Source organism: Phyllobates terribilis, unplaced genomic scaffold (genome assembly GCF_046119375.1).
Source record: "Phyllobates terribilis strain yellow unplaced genomic scaffold, ASM4611937v1 Scaffold_414__1_contigs__length_1644244, whole genome shotgun sequence".
NCBI lineage: Eukaryota > Metazoa > Chordata > Amphibia > Anura > Dendrobatidae > Phyllobates > Phyllobates terribilis.
In genome coordinates, this window is record NW_027363174.1 from 891273 (window position 1) to 911308 (window position 20036).

Genomic DNA, 20036 nt, shown 5'->3' on the forward strand with positions numbered 1-20036 from the left:
CTTTTCGGCTTGCTGCTGCTGCAATCCACGCGTTTTAGATCTGCATAACTCCACCTCTTTTAGCACAGTACCCTCAACCCCCGGCTGTTCCCACCCGCCTCAACACCGTTGGAAGGGAGGAGAACCAATTAAGGCAGGGCGGGGGTGGAACGAGCAGCTGTCTACCCTTAGCAGGAGGGTTGCTGATTAATTACCTCTCCTGCTGCTGCTGCTGCTGCTGGCTGTCCAGCAGCAGACTGAAGGTGGCTGCTGCTGTGCGCAGGTATATAAAGGCTCAGAGCCTATTATGACACGCACAGCCAGCGTTCCATTGCCACATTCCGTCTACTGCAGGCGGGATACCTGGATGGCTGAATGTCACTGAGAAGCTCACAGAGACCGCCATAAGCAACAGTTTAAAAGAATGCCACAGACTAATCAACCAAACTTTTTGGGTTGGTTTCTCTTTTATAGTCTGCAGGCATTAAATGAAAGAAGTCAGTGTTCCAGCAGAGGGAGACAACGTTTCAGAAAAGGCATTGTAGCAAACCAAAAAAGAAATTTTAAGCGCAGCAGAGTAACCAGCTCACATACCTGTTAGCTCAGGTGAGTTTAAAAGGCTGCTGTTGATAACAAGGGCATTTGCTAAATAGATGGTGTGTGTGCAACAATATACTGAAAGGTCAATTATATTGTGCAGCTTATCTCACCACCTGTAGTTATTTAGGTGAAAGCTCCAAAATGCTTGCCTAATATGTCTGTTTATCCAAAAGGAAGTATAGAGGGAGAGCTAGATAGATAGCATTGCATTACATTACATTACATGGCAATGCAATGCACAGTTGCTGAAGTTGAACCAAAATGAGCTTGTCATCTGGCTTCTGCAACTTTTAACATGAAAAATCCAATGAGGAGAAGAAAAGCAAAGCCAAAGAGTCCATCCCAAAATCCGACAAACAAGCAAAATGAACAAAAAGCATTGAATTCAATTCTTTCTGATTTTAGAAACTGCATTAAAGAAGGGGTGCACCGGTCCTGGAGATACTGCAATACCAGGTCAATGCGTGGAGTGGACAGAGCAAGCTCTTTTTCCATCTCCCTGTTCTAAAAATCCATTTAATATATGGTCCCCAGATAGGGGACGTATCAGATATTAAACTGATAAGAACAGATACTACACTTGATCTTAGCCAAAAGGCCGAGAAGCGATAACCAGAATTGGTTTCCGACTACGGTGCCACCCAAGGATTCTGAAAAGTCCATTTGTGGAGATGGCCACCTGGACTCCCGTTAAGAAGACATGCTGTCAACCTCTAGATCCCTCACATGCCTGCACTTTTCGGCTTGCTGCTGCTGCAATCCACGCGTTTTAGATCTGCATAACTCCACCTCTTTTAGCACAGTACCCTCAACCCCCGGCTGTTCCCACCCGCCTCAACACCGTTGGAAGGGAGGAGAACCAATTAAGGCGGGGGGGGGGTGGAACGAGCAGCTGTCTACCCTTAGCAGGAGGGTTGCTGATTAATTACCTCTCCTGCTGCTGCTGCTGCTGGCTGTCCAGCAGCAGACTGAAGGTGGCTGCTGCTGTGCGCAGGTATATAAAGGCTCAGAGCCTATTATGACACGCGCAGCCAGCGTTCCATTGCCACATTCCGTCTACTGCAGGCGGGATACCTGGATGGCTGAATGTCACTGAGAAGCTCACAGAGACCGCCATAAGCAACAGTTTAAAAGAATGCCACAGACTAATCAACCAAACTTTTTGGGTTGGTTTCTCTTTTATAGTCTGCAGGCATTAAATGAAAGAAGTCAGTGTTCCAGCAGAGGGAGACAACGTTTCAGAAAAGGCATTGTAGCAAACCAAAAAAGAAATTTTAAGCGCAGCAGAGTAACCAGCTCACATACCTGTTAGCTCAGGTGAGTTTAAAAGGCTGCTGTTGATAACAAGGGCATTTGCTAAATAGATGGTGTGTGTGCAACAATATACTGAAAGGTCAATTATATTGTGCAGCTTATCTCACCACCTGTAGTTATTTAGGTGAAAGCTCCAAAATGCTTGCCTAATATGTCTGTTTATCCAAAAGGAAGTATAGAGGGAGAGCTAGATAGATAGCATTGCATTACATTACATTACATGGCAATGCAATGCACAGTTGCTGAAGTTGAACCAAAATGAGCTTGTCATCTGGCTTCTGCAACTTTTAACATGAAAAATCCAATGAGGAGAAGAAAAGCAAAGCCAAAGAGTCCATCCCAAAATCCGACAAACAAGCAAAATGAACAAAAAGCATTGAATTCAATTCTTTCTGATTTTAGAAACTGCATTAAAGAAGGGGTGCACCGGTCCTGGAGATACTGCAATACCAGGTCAATGCGTGGAGTGGACAGAGCAAGCTCTTTTTCCATCTCCCTGTTCTAAAAATCCATTTAATATATGGTCCCCAGATAGGGGACGTATCAGATATTAAACTGATAAGAACAGATACTACACTTGATCTTAGCCAAAAGGCCGAGAAGCGATAACCAGAATTGGTTTCCGACTACGGTGCCACCCAAGGATTCTGAAAAGTCCATTTGTGGAGATGGCCACCTGGACTCCCGTTAAGAAGACATGCTGTCAACCTCTAGATCCCTCACATGCCTGCACTTTTCGGCTTGCTGCTGCTGCAATCCACGCGTTTTAGATCTGCATAACTCCACCTCTTTTAGCACAGTACCCTCAACCCCCAGCTGTTCCCACCCGCCTCAACACCGTTGGAAGGGAGGAGAACCAATTAAGGCGGGGGGGGGGGTGGAACGAGCAGCTGTCTACCCTTAGCAGGAGGGTTGCTGATTAATTACCTCTCCTGCTGCTGCTGCTGGCTGTCCAGCAGCAGACTGAAGGTGGCTGCTGCTGTGCGCAGGTATATAAAGGCTCAGAGCCTATTATGACACGCGCAGCCAGCGTTCCATTGCCACATTCCGTCTACTGCAGGCGGGATACCTGGATGGCTGAATGTCACTGAGAAGCTCACAGAGACCGCCATAAGCAACAGTTTAAAAGAATGCCACAGACTAATCAACCAAACTTTTTGGGTTGGTTTCTCTTTTATAGTCTGCAGGCATTAAATGAAAGAAGTCAGTGTTCCAGCAGAGGGAGACAACGTTTCAGAAAAGGCATTGTAGCAAACCAAAAAAGAAATTTTAAGCGCAGCAGAGTAACCAGCTCACATACCTGTTAGCTCAGGTGAGTTTAAAAGGCTGCTGTTGATAACAAGGGCATTTGCTAAATAGATGGTGTGTGTGCAACAATATACTGAAAGGTCAATTATATTGTGCAGCTTATCTCACCACCTGTAGTTATTTAGGTGAAAGCTCCAAAATGCTTGCCTAATATGTCTGTTTATCCAAAAGGAAGTATAGAGGGAGAGCTAGATAGATAGCATTGCATTACATTACATTACATGGCAATGCAATGCACAGTTGCTGAAGTTGAACCAAAATGAGCTTGTCATCTGGCTTCTGCAACTTTTAACATGAAAAATCCAATGAGGAGAAGAAAAGCAAAGCCAAAGAGTCCATCCCAAAATCCGACAAACAAGCAAAATGAACAAAAAGCATTGAATTCAATTCTTTCTGATTTTAGAAACTGCATTAAAGAAGGGGTGCACCGGTCCTGGAGATACTGCAATACCAGGTCAATGCGTGGAGTGGACAGAGCAAGCTCTTTTTCCATCTCCCTGTTCTAAAAATCCATTTAATATATGGTCCCCAGATAGGGGACGTATCAGATATTAAACTGATAAGAGCAGATACTACACTTGATCTTAGCCAAAAGGCCGAGAAGCGATAACCAGAATTGGTTTCCGACTACGGTGCCACCCAAGGATTCTGAAAAGTCCATTTGTGGAGATGGCCACCTGGACTCCCGTTAAGAAGACATGCTGTCAACCTCTAGATCCCTCACATGCCTGCACTTTTCGGCTTGCTGCTGCTGCAATCCACGCGTTTTAGATCTGCATAACTCCACCTCTTTTAGCACAGTACCCTCAACCCCCGGCTGTTCCCACCCGCCTCAACACCGTTGGAAGGGAGGAGAACCAATTAAGGCGGGGGGGGGGGGTGGAACGAGCAGCTGTCTACCCTTAGCAGGAGGGTTGCTGATTAATTACCTCTCCTGCTGCTGCTGCTGCTGGCTGTCCAGCAGCAGACTGAAGGTGGCTGCTGCTGTGCGCAGGTATATAAAGGCTCAGAGCCTATTATGACACGCGCAGCCAGCGTTCCATTGCCACATTCCGTCTACTGCAGGCGGGATACCTGGATGGCTGAATGTCACTGAGAAGCTCACAGAGACCGCCATAAGCAACAGTTTAAAAGAATGCCACAGACTAATCAACCAAACTTTTTGGGTTGGTTTCTCTTTTATAGTCTGCAGGCATTAAATGAAAGAAGTCAGTGTTCCAGCAGAGGGAGACAACGTTTCAGAAAAGGCATTGTAGCAAACCAAAAAAGAAATTTTAAGCGCAGCAGAGTAACCAGCTCACATACCTGTTAGCTCAGGTGAGTTTAAAAGGCTGCTGTTGATAACAAGGGCATTTGCTAAATAGATGGTGTGTGTGCAACAATATACTGAAAGGTCAATTATATTGTGCAGCTTATCTCACCACCTGTAGTTATTTAGGTGAAAGCTCCAAAATGCTTGCCTAATATGTCTGTTTATCCAAAAGGAAGTATAGAGGGAGAGCTAGATAGATAGCATTGCATTACATTACATTACATGGCAATGCAATGCACAGTTGCTGAAGTTGAACCAAAATGAGCTTGTCATCTGGCTTCTGCAACTTTTAACATGAAAAATCCAATGAGGAGAAGAAAAGCAAAGCCAAAGAGTCCATCCCAAAATCCGACAAACAAGCAAAATGAACAAAAAGCATTGAATTCAATTCTTTCTGATTTTAGAAACTGCATTAAAGAAGGGGTGCACCGGTCCTGGAGATACTGCAATACCAGGTCAATGCGTGGAGTGGACAGAGCAAGCTCTTTTTCCATCTCCCTGTTCTAAAAATCCATTTAATATATGGTCCCCAGATAGGGGACGTATCAGATATTAAACTGATAAGAACAGATACTACACTTGATCTTAGCCAAAAGGCCGAGAAGCGATAACCAGAATTGGTTTCCGACTACGGTGCCACCCAAGGATTCTGAAAAGTCCATTTGTGGAGATGGCCACCTGGACTCCCGTTAAGAAGACATGCTGTCAACCTCTAGATCCCTCACATGCCTGCACTTTTCGGCTTGCTGCTGCTGCAATCCACGCGTTTTAGATCTGCATAACTCCACCTCTTTTAGCACAGTACCCTCAACCCCCGGCTGTTCCCACCCGCCTCAACACCGTTGGAAGGGAGGAGAACCAATTAAGGCGGGGGGGGGGTGGAACGAGCAGCTGTCTACCCTTAGCAGGAGGGTTGCTGATTAATTACCTCTCCTGCTGCTGCTGCTGCTGGCTGTCCAGCAGCAGACTGAAGGTGGCTGCTGCTGTGCGCAGGTATATAAAGGCTCAGAGCCTATTATGACACGCGCAGCCAGCGTTCCATTGCCACATTCCGTCTACTGCAGGCGGGATACCTGGATGGCTGAATGTCACTGAGAAGCTCACAGAGACCGCCATAAGCAACAGTTTAAAAGAATGCCACAGACTAATCAACCAAACTTTTTGGGTTGGTTTCTCTTTTATAGTCTGCAGGCATTAAATGAAAGAAGTCAGTGTTCCAGCAGAGGGAGACAACGTTTCAGAAAAGGCATTGTAGCAAACCAAAAAAGAAATTTTAAGCGCAGCAGAGTAACCAGCTCACATACCTGTTAGCTCAGGTGAGTTTAAAAGGCTGCTGTTGATAACAAGGGCATTTGCTAAATAGATGGTGTGTGTGCAACAATATACTGAAAGGTCAATTATATTGTGCAGCTTATCTCACCACCTGTAGTTATTTAGATGAAAGCTCCAAAATGCTTGCCTAATATGTCTGTTTATCCAAAAGGAAGTATAGAGGGAGAGCTAGATAGATAGCATTGCATTACATTACATTACATGGCAATGCAATGCACAGTTGCTGAAGTTGAACCAAAATGAGCTTGTCATCTGGCTTCTGCAACTTTTAACATGAAAAATCCAATGAGGAGAAGAAAAGCAAAGCCAAAGAGTCCATCCCAAAATCCGACAAACAAGCAAAATGAACAAAAAGCATTGAATTCAATTCTTTCTGATTTTAGAAACTGCATTAAAGAAGGGGTGCACCGGTCCTGGAGATACTGCAATACCAGGTCAATGCGTGGAGTGGACAGAGCAAGCTCTTTTTCCATCTCCCTGTTCTAAAAATCCATTTAATATATGGTCCCCAGATAGGGGACGTATCAGATATTAAACTGATAAGAACAGATACTACACTTGATCTTAGCCAAAAGGCCGAGAAGCGATAACCAGAATTGGTTTCTGACTACGGTGCCACCCAAGGATTCTGAAAAGTCCATTTGTGGAGATGGCCACCTGGACTCCCGTTAAGAAGACATGCTGTCAACCTCTAGATCCCTCACATGCCTGCACTTTTTGGCTTGCTGCTGCTGCAATCCACGCGTTTTAGATCTGCATAACTCCACCTCTTTTAGCACAGTACCCTCAACCCCCGGCTGTTCCCACCCGCCTCAACACCGTTGGAAGGGAGGAGAACCAATTAAGGCGGGGGGGGGGGTGGAACGAGCAGCTGTCTACCCTTAGCAGGAGGGTTGCTGATTAATTACCTCTCCTGCTGCTGCTACTGCTGGCTGTCCAGCAGCAGACTGAAGGTGGCTACTGCTGTGCGCAGGTATATAAAGGCTCAGAGCCTATTATGACACGCGCAGCCAGCGTTCCATTGCCACATTCCGTCTACTGCAGGCGGGATACCTGGATGGCTGAATGTCACTGAGAAGCTCACAGAGACCGCCATAAGCAACAGTTTAAAAGAATGCCACAGACTAATCAACCAAACTTTTTGGGTTGGTTTCTCTTTTATAGTCTGCAGGCATTAAATGAAAGAAGTCAGTGTTCCAGCAGAGGGAGACAACGTTTCAGAAAAGGCATTGTAGCAAACCAAAAAAGAAATTTTAAGCGCAGCAGAGTAACCAGCTCACATACCTGTTAGCTCAGGTGAGTTTAAAAGGCTGCTGTTGATAACAAGGGCATTTGCTAAATAGATGGTGTGTGTGCAACAATATACTGAAAGGTCAATTATATTGTGCAGCTTATCTCACCACCTGTAGTTATTTAGGTGAAAGCTCCAAAATGCTTGCCTAATATGTCTGTTTATCCAAAAGGAAGTATAGAGGGAGAGCTAGATAGATAGCATTGCATTACATTACATTACATGGCAATGCAATGCACAGTTGCTGAAGTTGAACCAAAATGAGCTTGTCATCTGGCTTCTGCAACTTTTAACATGAAAAATCCAATGAGGAGAAGAAAAGCAAAGCCAAAGAGTCCATCCCAAAATCCGACAAACAAGCAAAATGAACAAAAAGCATTGAATTCAATTCTTTCTGATTTTAGAAACTGCATTAAAGAAGGGGTGCACCGGTCCTGGAGATACTGCAATACCAGGTCAATGCGTGGAGTGGACAGAGCAAGCTCTTTTTCCATCTCCCTGTTCTAAAAATCCATTTAATATATGGTCCCCAGATAGGGGACGTATCAGATATTAAACTGATAAGAACAGATACTACACTTGATCTTAGCCAAAAGGCCGATAAGCGATAACCAGAATTGGTTTCCGACTACGGTGCCACCCAAGGATTCTGAAAAGTCCATTTGTGGAGATGGCCACCTGGACTCCCGTTAAGAAGACATGCTGTCAACCTCTAGATCCCTCACATGCCTGCACTTTTCGGCTTGCTGCTGCTGCAATCCACGCGTTTTAGATCTGCATAACTCCACCTCTTTTAGCACAGTACCCTCAACCCCCGGCTGTTCCCACCCGCCTCAACACCGTTGGAAGGGAGGAGAACCAATTAAGGCGGGGGGGGGGGTGGAACGAGCAGCTGTCTACCCTTAGCAGGAGGGTTGCTGATTAATTACATCTCCTGCTGCTGCTGCTGCTGGCTGTCCAGCAGCAGACTGAAGGTGGCTGCTGCTGTGCGCAGGTATATAAAGGCTCAGAGCCTATTATGACACGCGCAGCCAGCGTTCCATTGCCACATTCCGTCTACTGCAGGCGGGATACCTGGATGGCTGAATGTCACTGAGAAGCTCACAGAGACCGCCATAGGCAACAGTTTAAAAGAATGCCACAGACTAATCAACCAAACTTTTTGGGTTGGTTTCTCTTTTATAGTCTGCAGGCATTAAATGAAAGAAGTCAGTGTTCCAGCAGAGGGAGACAACGTTTCAGAAAAGGCATTGTAGCAAACCAAAAAAGAAATTTTAAGCGCAGCAGAGTAACCAGCTCACATACCTGTTAGCTCAGGTGAGTTTAAAAGGCTGCTGTTGATAACAAGGGCATTTGCTAAATAGATGGTGTGTGTGCAACAATATACTGAAAGGTCAATTATATTGTGCAGCTTATCTCACCACCTGTAGTTATTTAGGTGAAAGCTCCAAAATGCTTGCCTAATATGTCTGTTTATCCAAAAGGAAGTATAGAGGGAGAGCTAGATAGATAGCATTGCATTACATTACATTACATGGCAATGCAATGCACAGTTGCTGAAGTTGAACCAAAATGAGTTTGTCATCTGGCTTCTGCAACTTTTAACATGAAAAATCCAATGAGGAGAAGAAAAGCACAGCCAAAGAGTCCATCCCAAAATCCGACAAACAAGCAAAATGAACAAAAAGCATTGAATTCAATTCTTTCTGATTTTAGAAACTGCATTAAAGAAGGGGTGCACCGGTCCTGGAGATACTGCAATACCAGGTCAATGCGTGGAGTGGACAGAGCAAGCTCTTTTTCCATCTCCCTGTTCTAAAAATCCATTTAATATATGGTCCCCAGATAGGGGACGTATCAGATATTAAACTGATAAGAACAGATACTACACTTGATCTTAGCCAAAAGGCCGAGAAGCGATAACCAGAATTGGTTTCCGACTACGGTGCCACCCAAGGATTCTGAAAAGTCCATTTGTGGAGATGGCCACCTGGACTCCCGTTAAGAAGACATGCTGTCAACCTCTAGATCCCTCACATGCCTGCACTTTTCGGCTTGCTGCTGCTGCAATCCACGCGTTTTAGATCTGCATAACTCCACCTCTTTTAGCACAGTACCCTCAACCCCCGGCTGTTCCCACCCGCCTCAACACCGTTGGAAGGGAGGAGAACCAATTAAGGCGGGGGGGGGGGTGGAACGAGCAGCTGTCTACCCTTAGCAGGAGGGTTGCTGATTAATTACCTCTCCTGCTGCTGCTGCTGCTGGCTGTCCAGCAGCAGACTGAAGGTGGCTGCTGCTGTGCGCAGGTATATAAAGGCTCAGAGCCTATTATGACACGCGCAGCCAGCGTTCCATTGCCACATTCCGTCTACTGCAGGCGGGATACCTGGATGGCTGAATGTCACTGAGAAGCTCACAGAGACCGCCATAAGCAACAGTTTAAAAGAATGCCACAGACTAATCAACCAAACTTTTTGGGTTGGTTTCTCTTTTATAGTCTGCAGGCATTAAATTAAAGAAGTCAGTGTTCCAGCAGAGGGAGACAACGTTTCAGAAAAGGCATTGTAGCAAACCAAAAAAGAAATTTTAAGCGCAGCAGAGTAACCAGCTCACATACCTGTTAGCTCAGGTGAGTTTAAAAGGCTGCTGTTGATAACAAGGGCATTTGCTAAATAGATGGTGTGTGTGCAACAATATACTGAAAGGTCAATTATATTGTGCAGCTTATCTCACCACCTGTAGTTATTTAGGTGAAAGCTCCAAAATGCTTGCCTAATATGTCTGTTTATCCAAAAGGAAGTATAGAGGGAGAGCTAGATAGATAGCATTGCATTACATTACATTACATGGCAATGCAATGCACAGTTGCTGAAGTTGAACCAAAATGAGCTTGTCATCTGGCTTCTGCAACTTTTAACATGAAAAATCCAATGAGGAGAAGAAAAGCAAAGCCAAAGAGTCCATCCCAAAATCCGACAAACAAGCAAAATGAACAAAAAGCATTGAATTCAATTCTTTCTGATTTTAGAAACTGCATTAAAGAAGGGGTGCACCGGTCCTGGAGATACTGCAATACCAGGTCAATGCGTGGAGTGGACAGAGCAAGCTCTTTTTCCATCTCCCTGTTCTAAAAATCCATTTAATATATGGTCCCCAGATAGGGGACGTATCAGATATTAAACTGATAAGAACAGATACTACACTTGATCTTAGCCAAAAGGCCGAGAAGCGATAACCAGAATTGGTTTCCGACTACGGTGCCACCCAAGGATTCTGAAAAGTCCATTTGTGGAGATGGCCACCTGGACTCCCGTTAAGAAGACATGCTGTCAACCTCTAGATCCCTCACATGCCTGCACTTTTCGGCTTGCTGCTGCTGCAATCCACGCGTTTTAGATCTGCATAACTCCACCTCTTTTAGCACAGTACCCTCAACCCCCGGCTGTTCCCACCCGCCTCAACACCGTTGGAAGGGAGGAGAACCAATTAAGGCGGGGGGGGGGTGGAACGAGCAGCTGTCTACCCTTAGCAGGAGGGTTGCTGATTAATTACCTCTCCTGCTGCTGCTGCTGCTGGCTGTCCAGCAGCAGACTGAAGGTGGCTGCTGCTGTGCGCAGGTATATAAAGGCTCAGAGCCTATTATGACACGCGCAGCCAGCGTTCCATTGCCACATTCCGTCTACTGCAGGCGGGATACCTGGATGGCTGAATGTCACTGAGAAGCTCACAGAGACCGCCATAAGCAACAGTTTAAAAGAATGCCACAGACTAATCAACCAAACTTTTTGGGTTGGTTTCTCTTTTATAGTCTGCAGGCATTAAATGAAAGAAGTCAGTGTTCCAGCAGAGGGAGACAACGTTTCAGAAAAGGCATTGTAGCAAACCAAAAAAGAAATTTTAAGCGCAGCAGAGTAACCAGCTCACATACCTGTTAGCTCAGGTGAGTTTAAAAGGCTGCTGTTGATAACAAGGGCATTTGCTAAATAGATGGTGTGTGTGCAACAATATACTGAAAGGTCAATTATATTGTGCAGCTTATCTCACCACCTGTAGTTATTTAGGTGAAAGCTCCAAAATGCTTGCCTAATATGTCTGTTTATCCAAAAGGAAGTATAGAGGGAGAGCTAGATAGATAGCATTGCATTACATTACATTACATGGCAATGCAATGCACAGTTGCTGAAGTTGAACCAAAATGAGCTTGTCATCTGGCTTCTGCAACTTTTAACATGAAAAATCCAATGAGGAGAAGAAAAGCAAAGCCAAAGAGTCCATCCCAAAATCCGACAAACAAGCAAAATGAACAAAAAGCATTGAATTCAATTCTTTCTGATTTTAGAAACTGCATTAAAGAAGGGGTGCACCGGTCCTGGAGATACTGCAATACCAGGTCAATGCGTGGAGTGGACAGAGCAAGCTCTTTTTCCATCTCCCTGTTCTAAAAATCCATTTAATATATGGTCCCCAGATAGGGGACGTATCAGATATTAAACTGATAAGAACAGATACTACACTTGATCTTAGCCAAAAGGCCGAGAAGCGATAACCAGAATTGGTTTCCGACTACGGTGCCACCCAAGGATTCTGAAAAGTCCATTTGTGGAGATGGCCACCTGGACTCCCGTTAAGAAGACATGCTGTCAACCTCTAGATCCCTCACATGCCTGCACTTTTCGGCTTGCTGCTGCTGCAATCCACGCGTTTTAGATCTGCATAACTCCACCTCTTTTAGCACAGTACCCTCAACCCCCGGCTGTTCCCACCCGCCTCAACACCGTTGGAAGGGAGGAGAACCAATTAAGGCGGGGGGGGGTGGAACGAGCAGCTGTCTACCCTTAGCAGGAGGGTTGCTGATTAATTACCTCTCCTGCTGCTGCTGCTGCTGGCTGTCCAGCAGCAGACTGAAGGTGGCTGCTGCTGTGCGCAGGTATATAAAGGCTCAGAGCCTATTATGACACGCGCAGCCAGCGTTCCATTGCCACATTCCGTCTACTGCAGGCGGGATACCTGGATGGCTGAATGTCACTGAGAAGCTCACAGAGACCGCCATAAGCAACAGTTTAAAAGAATGCCACAGACTAATCAACCAAACTTTTTGGGTTGGTTTCTCTTTTATAGTCTGCAGGCATTAAATGAAAGAAGTCAGTGTTCCAGCAGAGGGAGACAACGTTTCAGAAAAGGCATTGTAGCAAACGAAAAAAGAAATTTTAAGCGCAGCAGAGTAACCAGCTCACATACCTGTTAGCTCAGGTGAGTTTAAAAGGCTGCTGTTGATAACAAGGGCATTTGCTAAATAGATGGTGTGTGTGCAACAATATACTGAAAGGTCAATTATATTGTGCAGCTTATCTCACCACCTGTAGTTATTTAGGTGAAAGCTCCAAAATGCTTGCCTAATATGTCTGTTTATCCAAAAGGAAGTATAGAGGGAGAGCTAGATAGATAGCATTGCATTACATTACATTACATGGCAATGCAATGCACAGTTGCTGAAGTTGAACCAAAATGAGCTTGTCACCTGTCTTCTGCAACTTTTAACATGAAAAATCCAATGAGGAGAAGAAAAGCAAAGCCAAAGAGTCCATCCCAAAATCCGACAAACAAGCAAAATGAACAAAAAGCATTGAATTCAATTCTTTCTGATTTTAGAAACTGCATTAAAGAAGGGGTGCACCGGTCCTGGAGATACTGCAATACCAGGTCAATGCGTGGAGTGGACAGAGCAAGCTCTTTTTCCATCTCCCTGTTCTAAAAATCCATTTAATATATGGTCCCCAGATAGGGGACGTATCAGATATTAAACTGATAAGAACAGATACTACACTTGATCTTAGCCAAAAAGCCGAGAAGCGATAACCAGAATTGGTTTCCGACTACGGTGCCACCCAAGGATTCTGAAAAGTCCATTTGTGGAGATGGCCACCTGGACTCCCGTTAAGAAGACATGCTGTCAACCTCTAGATCCCTCACATGCCTGCACTTTTCGGCTTGCTGCTGCTGCAATCCACGCGTTTTAGATCTGCATAACTCCACCTCTTTTAGCACAGTACCCTCAACCCTCGGCTGTTCCCACCCGCCTCAACACCGTTGGAAGGGAGGAGAACCAATTAAGGCAGGGGGGGGGTGGAACGAGCAGCTGTCTACCCTTGGCAGGAGGGTTGCTGATTAATTACCTCTCCTGCTGCTGCTGCTGCTGGCTGTCCAGCAGCAGACTGAAGGTGGCTGCTGCTGTGCGCAGGTATATAAAGGCTCAGAGCCTATTATGACACGCGCAGCCAGCGTTCCATTGCCACATTCCGTCTACTGCAGGCGGGATACCTGGATGGCTGAATGTCACTGAGAAGCTCACAGAGACCGCCATAAGCAACAGTTTAAAAGAATGCCACAGACTAATCAACCAAACTTTTTGGGTTGGTTTCTCTTTTATAGTCTGCAGGCATTAAATGAAAGAAGTCAGTGTTCCAGCAGAGGGAGACAACGTTTCAGAAAAGGCATTGTAGCAAACCAAAAAAGAAATTTTAAGCGCAGCAGAGTAACCAGCTCACATACCTGTTAGCTCAGGTGAGTTTAAAAGGCTGCTGTTGATAACAAGGGCATTTGCTAAATAGATGGTGTGTGTGCAACAATATACTGAAAGGTCAATTATATTGTGCAGCTTATCTCACCACCTGTAGTTATTTAGGTGAAAGCTCCAAAATGCTTGCCTAATATTTCTGTTTATCCAAAAGGAAGTATAGAGGGAGAGCTAGATAGATAGCATTGCATTACATTACATTACATGGCAATGCAATGCACAGTTGCTGAAGTTGAACCAAAATGAGCTTGTCATCTGGCTTCTGCAACTTTTAACATGAAAAATCCAATGAGGAGAAGAAAAGCAAAGCCAAAGAGTCCATCCCAAAATCCGACAAACAAGCAAAATGAACAAAAAGCATTGAATTCAATTCTTTCTGATTTTAGAAACTGCATTAAAGAAGGGGTGCACCGGTCCTGGAGATACTGCAATACCAGGTCAATGCGTGGAGTGGACAGAGCAAGCTCTTTTTCCATCTCCCTGTTCTAAAAATCCATTTAATATATGGTCCCCAGATAGGGGACGTATCAGATATTAAACTGATAAGAACAGATACTACACTTGATCTTAGCCAAAAGGCCGAGAAGCGATAACCAGAATTGGTTTCCGACTACGGTGCCACCCAAGGATTCTGAAAAGTCCATTTGTGGAGATGGCCACCTGGACTCCCGTTAAGAAGACATGCTGTCAACCTCTAGATCCCTCACATGCCTGCACTTTTCGGCTTGCTGCTGCTGCAATCCACGCGTTTTAGATCTGCATAACTCCACCTCTTTTAGCACAGTACCCTCAACCCCCGGCTGTTCCCACCCGCCTCAACACCGTTGGAAGGGAGGAGAACCAATTAAGGCGGGGGGGGGGTGGAACGAGCAGCTGTCTACCCTTAGCAGGAGGGTTGCTCATTAATTACCTCTCCTGCTGCTGCTGCTGCTGGCTGTCCAGCAGCAGACTGAAGGTGGCTGCTGCTGTGCGCAGGTATATAAAGGCTCAGAGCCTATGATGACACGCGCAGCCAGCGTTCCATTGCCACATTCCGTCTACTGCAGGCGGGATACCTGGATGGCTGAATGTCACTGAGAAGCTCACAGAGACCGCCATAAGCAACAGTTTAAAAGAATGCCACAGACTAATCAACCAAACTTTTTGGGTTGGTTTCTCTTTTATAGTCTGCAGGCATTAAATGAAAGAAGTCAGTGTTCCAGCAGAGGGAGACAACGTTTCAGAAAAGGCATTGTAGCAAACGAAAAAAGAAATTTTAAGCGCAGCAGAGTAACCAGCTCACATACCTGTTAGCTCAGGTGAGTTTAAAAGGCTGCTGTTGATAACAAGGGCATTTGCTAAATAGATGGTGTGTGTGCAACAATATACTGAAAGGTCAATTATATTGTGCAGCTTATCTCACCACCTGTAGTTATTTAGGTGAAAGCTCCAAAATGCTTGCCTAATATGTCTGTTTATCCAAAAGGAAGTATAGAGGGAGAGCTAGATAGATAGCATTGCATTACATTACATTACATGGCAATGCAATGCACAGTTGCTGAAGTTGAACCAAAATGAGCTTGTCATCTGGCTTCTGCAACTTTTAACATGAAAAATCCAATGAGGAGAAGAAAAGCAAAGCCAAAGAGTCCATCCCAAAATCCGACAAACAAGCAAATTGAACAAAAAGCATTGAATTCAATTCTTTCTGATTTTAGAAACTGCATTAAAGAAGGGGTGCACCGGTCCTGGAGATACTGCAATACCAGGTCAATGCGTGGAGTGGACAGAGCAAGCTCTTTTTCCATCTCCCTGTTCTAAAAATCCATTTAATATATGGTCCCCAGATAGGGGACGTATCAGATATTAAACTGATAAGAACAGATACTACACTTGATCTTAGCCAAAAAGCCGAGAAGCGATAACCAGAATTGGTTTCCGACTACGGTGCCACCCAAGGATTCTGAAAAGTCCATTTGTGGAGATGGCCACCTGGACTCCCGTTAAGAAGACATGCTGTCAACCTCTAGATACCTCACATGCCTGCACTTTTCGGCTTGCTGCTGCTGCAATCCACGCGTTTTAGATCTGCATAACTTCACCTCTTTTAGCACAGTACCCTCAACCCCCGGCTGTTCCCACCCGCCTCAACACCGTTGGAAGGGAGGAGAACCAAATAAGGCGGGGGGGGGGTGGAACGAGCAGCTGTCTACCCTTAGCAGGAGGGTTGCTGATTAATTACCTCTCCTGCTGCTGCTGCTGCTGGCTGTCCAGCAGCAGACTGAAGGTGGCTGCTGCTGTGCGCAGGTATATAAAGGCTCAGAGCCTATTATGACACGCGCAGCCAGCGTTCCATTGCCACATTCCGTCTACTGCAGGCGGGATACCTGGATGGCTGAATGTCACTGAGAAGCTCACAGAGACCGCCATAAGCAACAGTTTAAAAGAATGCCACAGACTAATCAACCAAACTTTTTGGGTTGGTTTCTCTTTTATAGTCTGCAGGCATTAAATGAAAGAAGTCAGTGTTCCAGCAGAGGGAGACAACGTTTCAGAAAAGGCATTGTAGCAAACCAAAAAAGAAATTTTAAGCGCAGCAGAGTAACCAGCTCACATACCTGTTAGCTCAGGTGAGTTTAAAAGGCTGCTGTTGATAACAAGGGCATTTGCTAAATAGATGGTGTGTGTGCAACAATATACTGAAAGGTCAATTATATTGTGCAGCTTATCTCACCACCTGTAGTTATTTAGGTGAAAGCTCCAAAATGCTTGCCTAATATGTCTGTTTATCCAAAAGGAAGTATAGAGGGAGAGCTAGATAGATAGCATTGCATTACATTACATTACATGGCAATGCAATGCACAGTTGCTGAAGTTGAACCAAAATGAGCTTGTCATCTGGCTTCTGCAACTTTTAACATGAAAAATCCAATGAGGAGAAGAAAAGCAAAGCCAAAGAGTCCATCCCAAAATCCGACAAACAAGCAAAATGAACAAAAAGCATTGAATTCAATTCTTTCTGATTTTAGAAACTGCATTAAAGAAGGGGTGCACCGGTCCTGGAGATACTGCAATACCAGGTCAATGCGTGGAGTGGACAGAGCAAGCTCTTTTTCCATCTCCCTGTTCTAAAAATCCATTTAATATATGGTCCCCAGATAGGGGACGTATCAGATATTAAACTGATAAGAACAGATACTACACTTGATCTTAGCCAAAAGGCCGAGAAGCGATAACCAGAATTGGTTTCCGACTACGGTGCCACCCAAGGATTCTGAAAAGTCCATTTGTGGAGATGGCCACCTGGACTCCCGTTAAGAAGACATGCTGTCAACCTCTAGATCCCTCACATGCCTGCACTTTTCGGCTTGCTGCTGCTGCAATCCACGCGTTTTAGATCTGCATAACTCCACCTCTTTTAGCACAGTACCCTCAACCCCCGGCTGTTCCCACCCGCCTCAACACCGTTGGAAGGGAGGAGAACCAATTAAGGCGGGGGGGGGGGTGGAACGAGCAGCTGTCTACCCTTAGCAGGAGGGTTGCTGATTAATTACCTCTCCTGCTGCTGCTGCTGCTGGCTGTCCAGCAGCAGACTGAAGGTGGCTGCTGCTGTGCGCAGGTATATAAAGGCTCAGAGCCTATTATGACACGCGCAGCCAGCGTTCCATTGCCACATTCCGTCTACTGCAGGCGGGATACCTGGATGGCTGAATGTCACTGAGAAGCTCACAGAGACCGCCATAAGCAACAGTTTAAAAGAATGCCACAGACTAATCAACCAAACTTTTTGGGTTGGTTTCTCTTTTATAGTCTGCAGGCATTAAATGAAAGAAGTCAGTGTTCCAGCAGAGGGAGACAACGTTTCAGAAAAGGCATTGTAGCAAACCAAAAAAGAAATTTTAAGCGCAGCAGAGTAACCAGCTCACATACCTGTTAGCTCAGGTGAGTTTAAAAGGCTGCTGTTGATAACAAGGGCATTTGCTAAATAGATGGTGTGTGTGCAACAATATACTGAAAGGTCAATTATATTGTGCAGCTTATCTCACCACCTGTAGTTATTTAGGTGAAAGCTCCAAAATGCTTGCCTAATATGTCTGTTTATCCAAAAGGAAGTATAGAGGGAGAGCTAGATAGATAGCATTGCATTACATTACATTACATGGCAATGCAATGCACAGTTGCTGAAGTTGAACCAAAATGAGCTTGTCATCTGGCTTCTGCAACTTTTAACATGAAAAATCCAATGAGGAGAAGAAAGGCAAAGCCAAAGAGTCCATCCCAAAATCCGACAAACAAGCAAAATGAACAAAAAGCATTGAATTCAATTCTTTCTGATTTTAGAAACTGCATTAAAGAAGGGGTGCACCGGTCCTGGAGATACTGCAATACCAGGTCAATGCGTGGAGTGGACAGAGCAAGCTCTTTTTCCATCTCCCTGTTCTAAAAATCCATTTAATATATGGTCCCCAGATAGGGGACGTATCAGATATTAAACTGATAAGAACAGATACTACACTTGATCTTAGCCAAAAGGCCGAGAAGCGATAACCAGAATTGGTTTCCGACTACGGTGCCACCCAAGGATTCTGAAAAGTCCATTTGTGGAGATGGCCACCTGGACTCCCGTTAAGAAGACATGCTGTCAACCTCTAGATCCCTCACATGCCTGCACTTTTCGGCTTGCTGCTGCTGCAATCCACGCGTTTTAGATCTGCATAACTCCACCTCTTTTAGCACAGTACCCTCAACCCCCGGCTGTTCCCACCCGCCTCAACACCGTTGGAAGGGAGGAGAACCAATTAAGGCGGGGGGGGGGGGTGGAACGAGCAGCTGTCTACCCTTAGCAGGAGGGTTGCTGATTAATTACCTCTCCTGCTGCTGCTGCTGCTGGCTGTCCAGCAGCAGACTGAAGGTGGCTGCTGCTGTGCGCAGGTATATAAAGGCTCAGAGCCTATTATGACACGCGCAGCCAGCGTTCCATTGCCACATTCCGTCTACTGCAGGCGGGATACCTGGATGGCTGAATGTCACTGAGAAGCTCACAGAGACCGCCATAAGCAACAGTTTAAAAGAATGCCACAGACTAATCAACCAAACTTTTTGGGTTGGTTTCTCTTTTATAGTCTGCAGGCATTAAATGAAAGAAGTCAGTGTTCCAGCAGAGGGAGACAACGTTTCAGAAAAGGCATTGTAGCAAACCAAAAAAGAAATTTTAAGCGCAGCAGAGTAACCAGCTCACATACCTGTTAGCTCAGGTGAGTTTAAAAGGCTGCTGTTGATAACAAGGGCATTTGCTAAATAGATGGTGTGTGTGCAACAATATACTGAAAGGTCAATTATATTGTGCAGCTTATCTCACCACCTGTAGTTATTTAGGTGAAAGCTCCAAAATGCTTGCCTAATATGTCTGTTTATCCAAAAGGAAGTATAGAGGGAGAGCTAGATAGATAGCATTGCATTACATTACATTACATGGCAATGCAATGCACAGTTGCTGAAGTTGAACCAAAATGAGCTTGTCATCTGGCTTCTGCAACTTTTAACATGAAAAATCCAATGAGGAGAAGAAAAGCAAAGCCAAAGAGTCCATCCCAAAATCCGACAAACAAGCAAAATGAACAAAAAGCATTGAATTCAATTCTTTCTGATTTTAGAAACTGCATTAAAGAAGGGGTGCACCGGTCCTGGAGATACTGCAATACCAGGTCAATGCGTGGAGTGGACAGAGCAAGCTCTTTTTCCATCTCCCTGTTCTAAAAATCCATTTAATATATGGTCCCCAGATAGGGGACGTATCAGATATTAAACTGATAAGAACAGATACTACACTTGATCTTAGCCAAAAGGCCGAGAAGCGATAACCAGAATTGGTTTCCGACTACGGTGCCACCCAAGGATTCTGAAAAGTCCATTTGTGGAGATGGCCACCTGGACTCCCGTTAAGAATACATGCTGTCAACCTCTAGATCCCTCACATGCCTGCACTTTTCGGCTTGCTGCTGCTGCAATCCACGCGTTTTAGATCTGCATAACTCCACCTCTTTTAGCACAGTACCCTCAACCCCCGGCTGTTCCCACCCGCCTCAACACCGTTGGAAGGGAGGAGAACGAATTAAGGCGGGGGGGGGTGGAACGAGCAGCTGTCTACCCTTAGCAGGAGGGTTGCTGATTAATTACCTCTCCTGCTGCTGCTGCTGCTGCTGGCTGTCCAGCAGCAGACTGAAGGTGGCTGCTGCTGTGCGCAGGTATATAAAGGCTCAGAGCCTATTATGACACGCGCAGCCAGCGTTCCATTGCCACATTCCGTCTACTGCAGGCGGGATACCTGGATGGCTGAATGTCACTGA

At 45.3% G+C, this 20036-nt stretch overlaps 15 non-coding genes across 15 annotated transcripts; all 15 read right to left on the minus strand.

Moving 5' to 3' along the window:
• Positions 1-998: 998 nt before the first annotated feature.
• LOC141226774 (U2 spliceosomal RNA) lies at positions 999-1189 on the minus strand. Its single transcript, XR_012293899.1, has one exon. It is a non-coding gene; the product is annotated as a U2 spliceosomal RNA (small nuclear RNA).
• Positions 1190-2309: 1120 nt separating this feature from the next.
• Positions 2310-2500, minus strand: LOC141226775 (U2 spliceosomal RNA). Its single transcript, XR_012293900.1, has one exon. It is a non-coding gene; the product is annotated as a U2 spliceosomal RNA (small nuclear RNA).
• A 1118-nt stretch (positions 2501-3618) lies between these two features.
• On the minus strand, positions 3619-3809 carry LOC141226115 (U2 spliceosomal RNA). The gene has a single exon (XR_012293342.1). It is a non-coding gene; the product is annotated as a U2 spliceosomal RNA (small nuclear RNA).
• Positions 3810-4931: 1122 nt separating this feature from the next.
• LOC141226776 (U2 spliceosomal RNA) lies at positions 4932-5122 on the minus strand. The gene has a single exon (XR_012293901.1). It is a non-coding gene; the product is annotated as a U2 spliceosomal RNA (small nuclear RNA).
• Positions 5123-6242: 1120 nt separating this feature from the next.
• Positions 6243-6433, minus strand: LOC141226778 (U2 spliceosomal RNA). Its single transcript, XR_012293902.1, has one exon. It is a non-coding gene; the product is annotated as a U2 spliceosomal RNA (small nuclear RNA).
• A 1121-nt stretch (positions 6434-7554) lies between these two features.
• Positions 7555-7745, minus strand: LOC141226219 (U2 spliceosomal RNA). The gene has a single exon (XR_012293443.1). It is a non-coding gene; the product is annotated as a U2 spliceosomal RNA (small nuclear RNA).
• Positions 7746-8866: 1121 nt separating this feature from the next.
• Positions 8867-9057, minus strand: LOC141226779 (U2 spliceosomal RNA). Its single transcript, XR_012293903.1, has one exon. It is a non-coding gene; the product is annotated as a U2 spliceosomal RNA (small nuclear RNA).
• Positions 9058-10178: 1121 nt separating this feature from the next.
• Positions 10179-10369, minus strand: LOC141226780 (U2 spliceosomal RNA). The gene has a single exon (XR_012293904.1). It is a non-coding gene; the product is annotated as a U2 spliceosomal RNA (small nuclear RNA).
• A 1120-nt stretch (positions 10370-11489) lies between these two features.
• Positions 11490-11680, minus strand: LOC141226781 (U2 spliceosomal RNA). The gene has a single exon (XR_012293905.1). It is a non-coding gene; the product is annotated as a U2 spliceosomal RNA (small nuclear RNA).
• Positions 11681-12799: 1119 nt separating this feature from the next.
• LOC141226073 (U2 spliceosomal RNA) lies at positions 12800-12990 on the minus strand. Its single transcript, XR_012293302.1, has one exon. It is a non-coding gene; the product is annotated as a U2 spliceosomal RNA (small nuclear RNA).
• Positions 12991-14110: 1120 nt separating this feature from the next.
• On the minus strand, positions 14111-14301 carry LOC141226782 (U2 spliceosomal RNA). The gene has a single exon (XR_012293906.1). It is a non-coding gene; the product is annotated as a U2 spliceosomal RNA (small nuclear RNA).
• A 1120-nt stretch (positions 14302-15421) lies between these two features.
• On the minus strand, positions 15422-15612 carry LOC141226074 (U2 spliceosomal RNA). Its single transcript, XR_012293303.1, has one exon. It is a non-coding gene; the product is annotated as a U2 spliceosomal RNA (small nuclear RNA).
• Positions 15613-16732: 1120 nt separating this feature from the next.
• On the minus strand, positions 16733-16923 carry LOC141226783 (U2 spliceosomal RNA). Its single transcript, XR_012293907.1, has one exon. It is a non-coding gene; the product is annotated as a U2 spliceosomal RNA (small nuclear RNA).
• Positions 16924-18044: 1121 nt separating this feature from the next.
• Positions 18045-18235, minus strand: LOC141226785 (U2 spliceosomal RNA). The gene has a single exon (XR_012293909.1). It is a non-coding gene; the product is annotated as a U2 spliceosomal RNA (small nuclear RNA).
• A 1122-nt stretch (positions 18236-19357) lies between these two features.
• On the minus strand, positions 19358-19548 carry LOC141226786 (U2 spliceosomal RNA). Its single transcript, XR_012293910.1, has one exon. It is a non-coding gene; the product is annotated as a U2 spliceosomal RNA (small nuclear RNA).
• Positions 19549-20036: the final 488 nt, after the last annotated feature.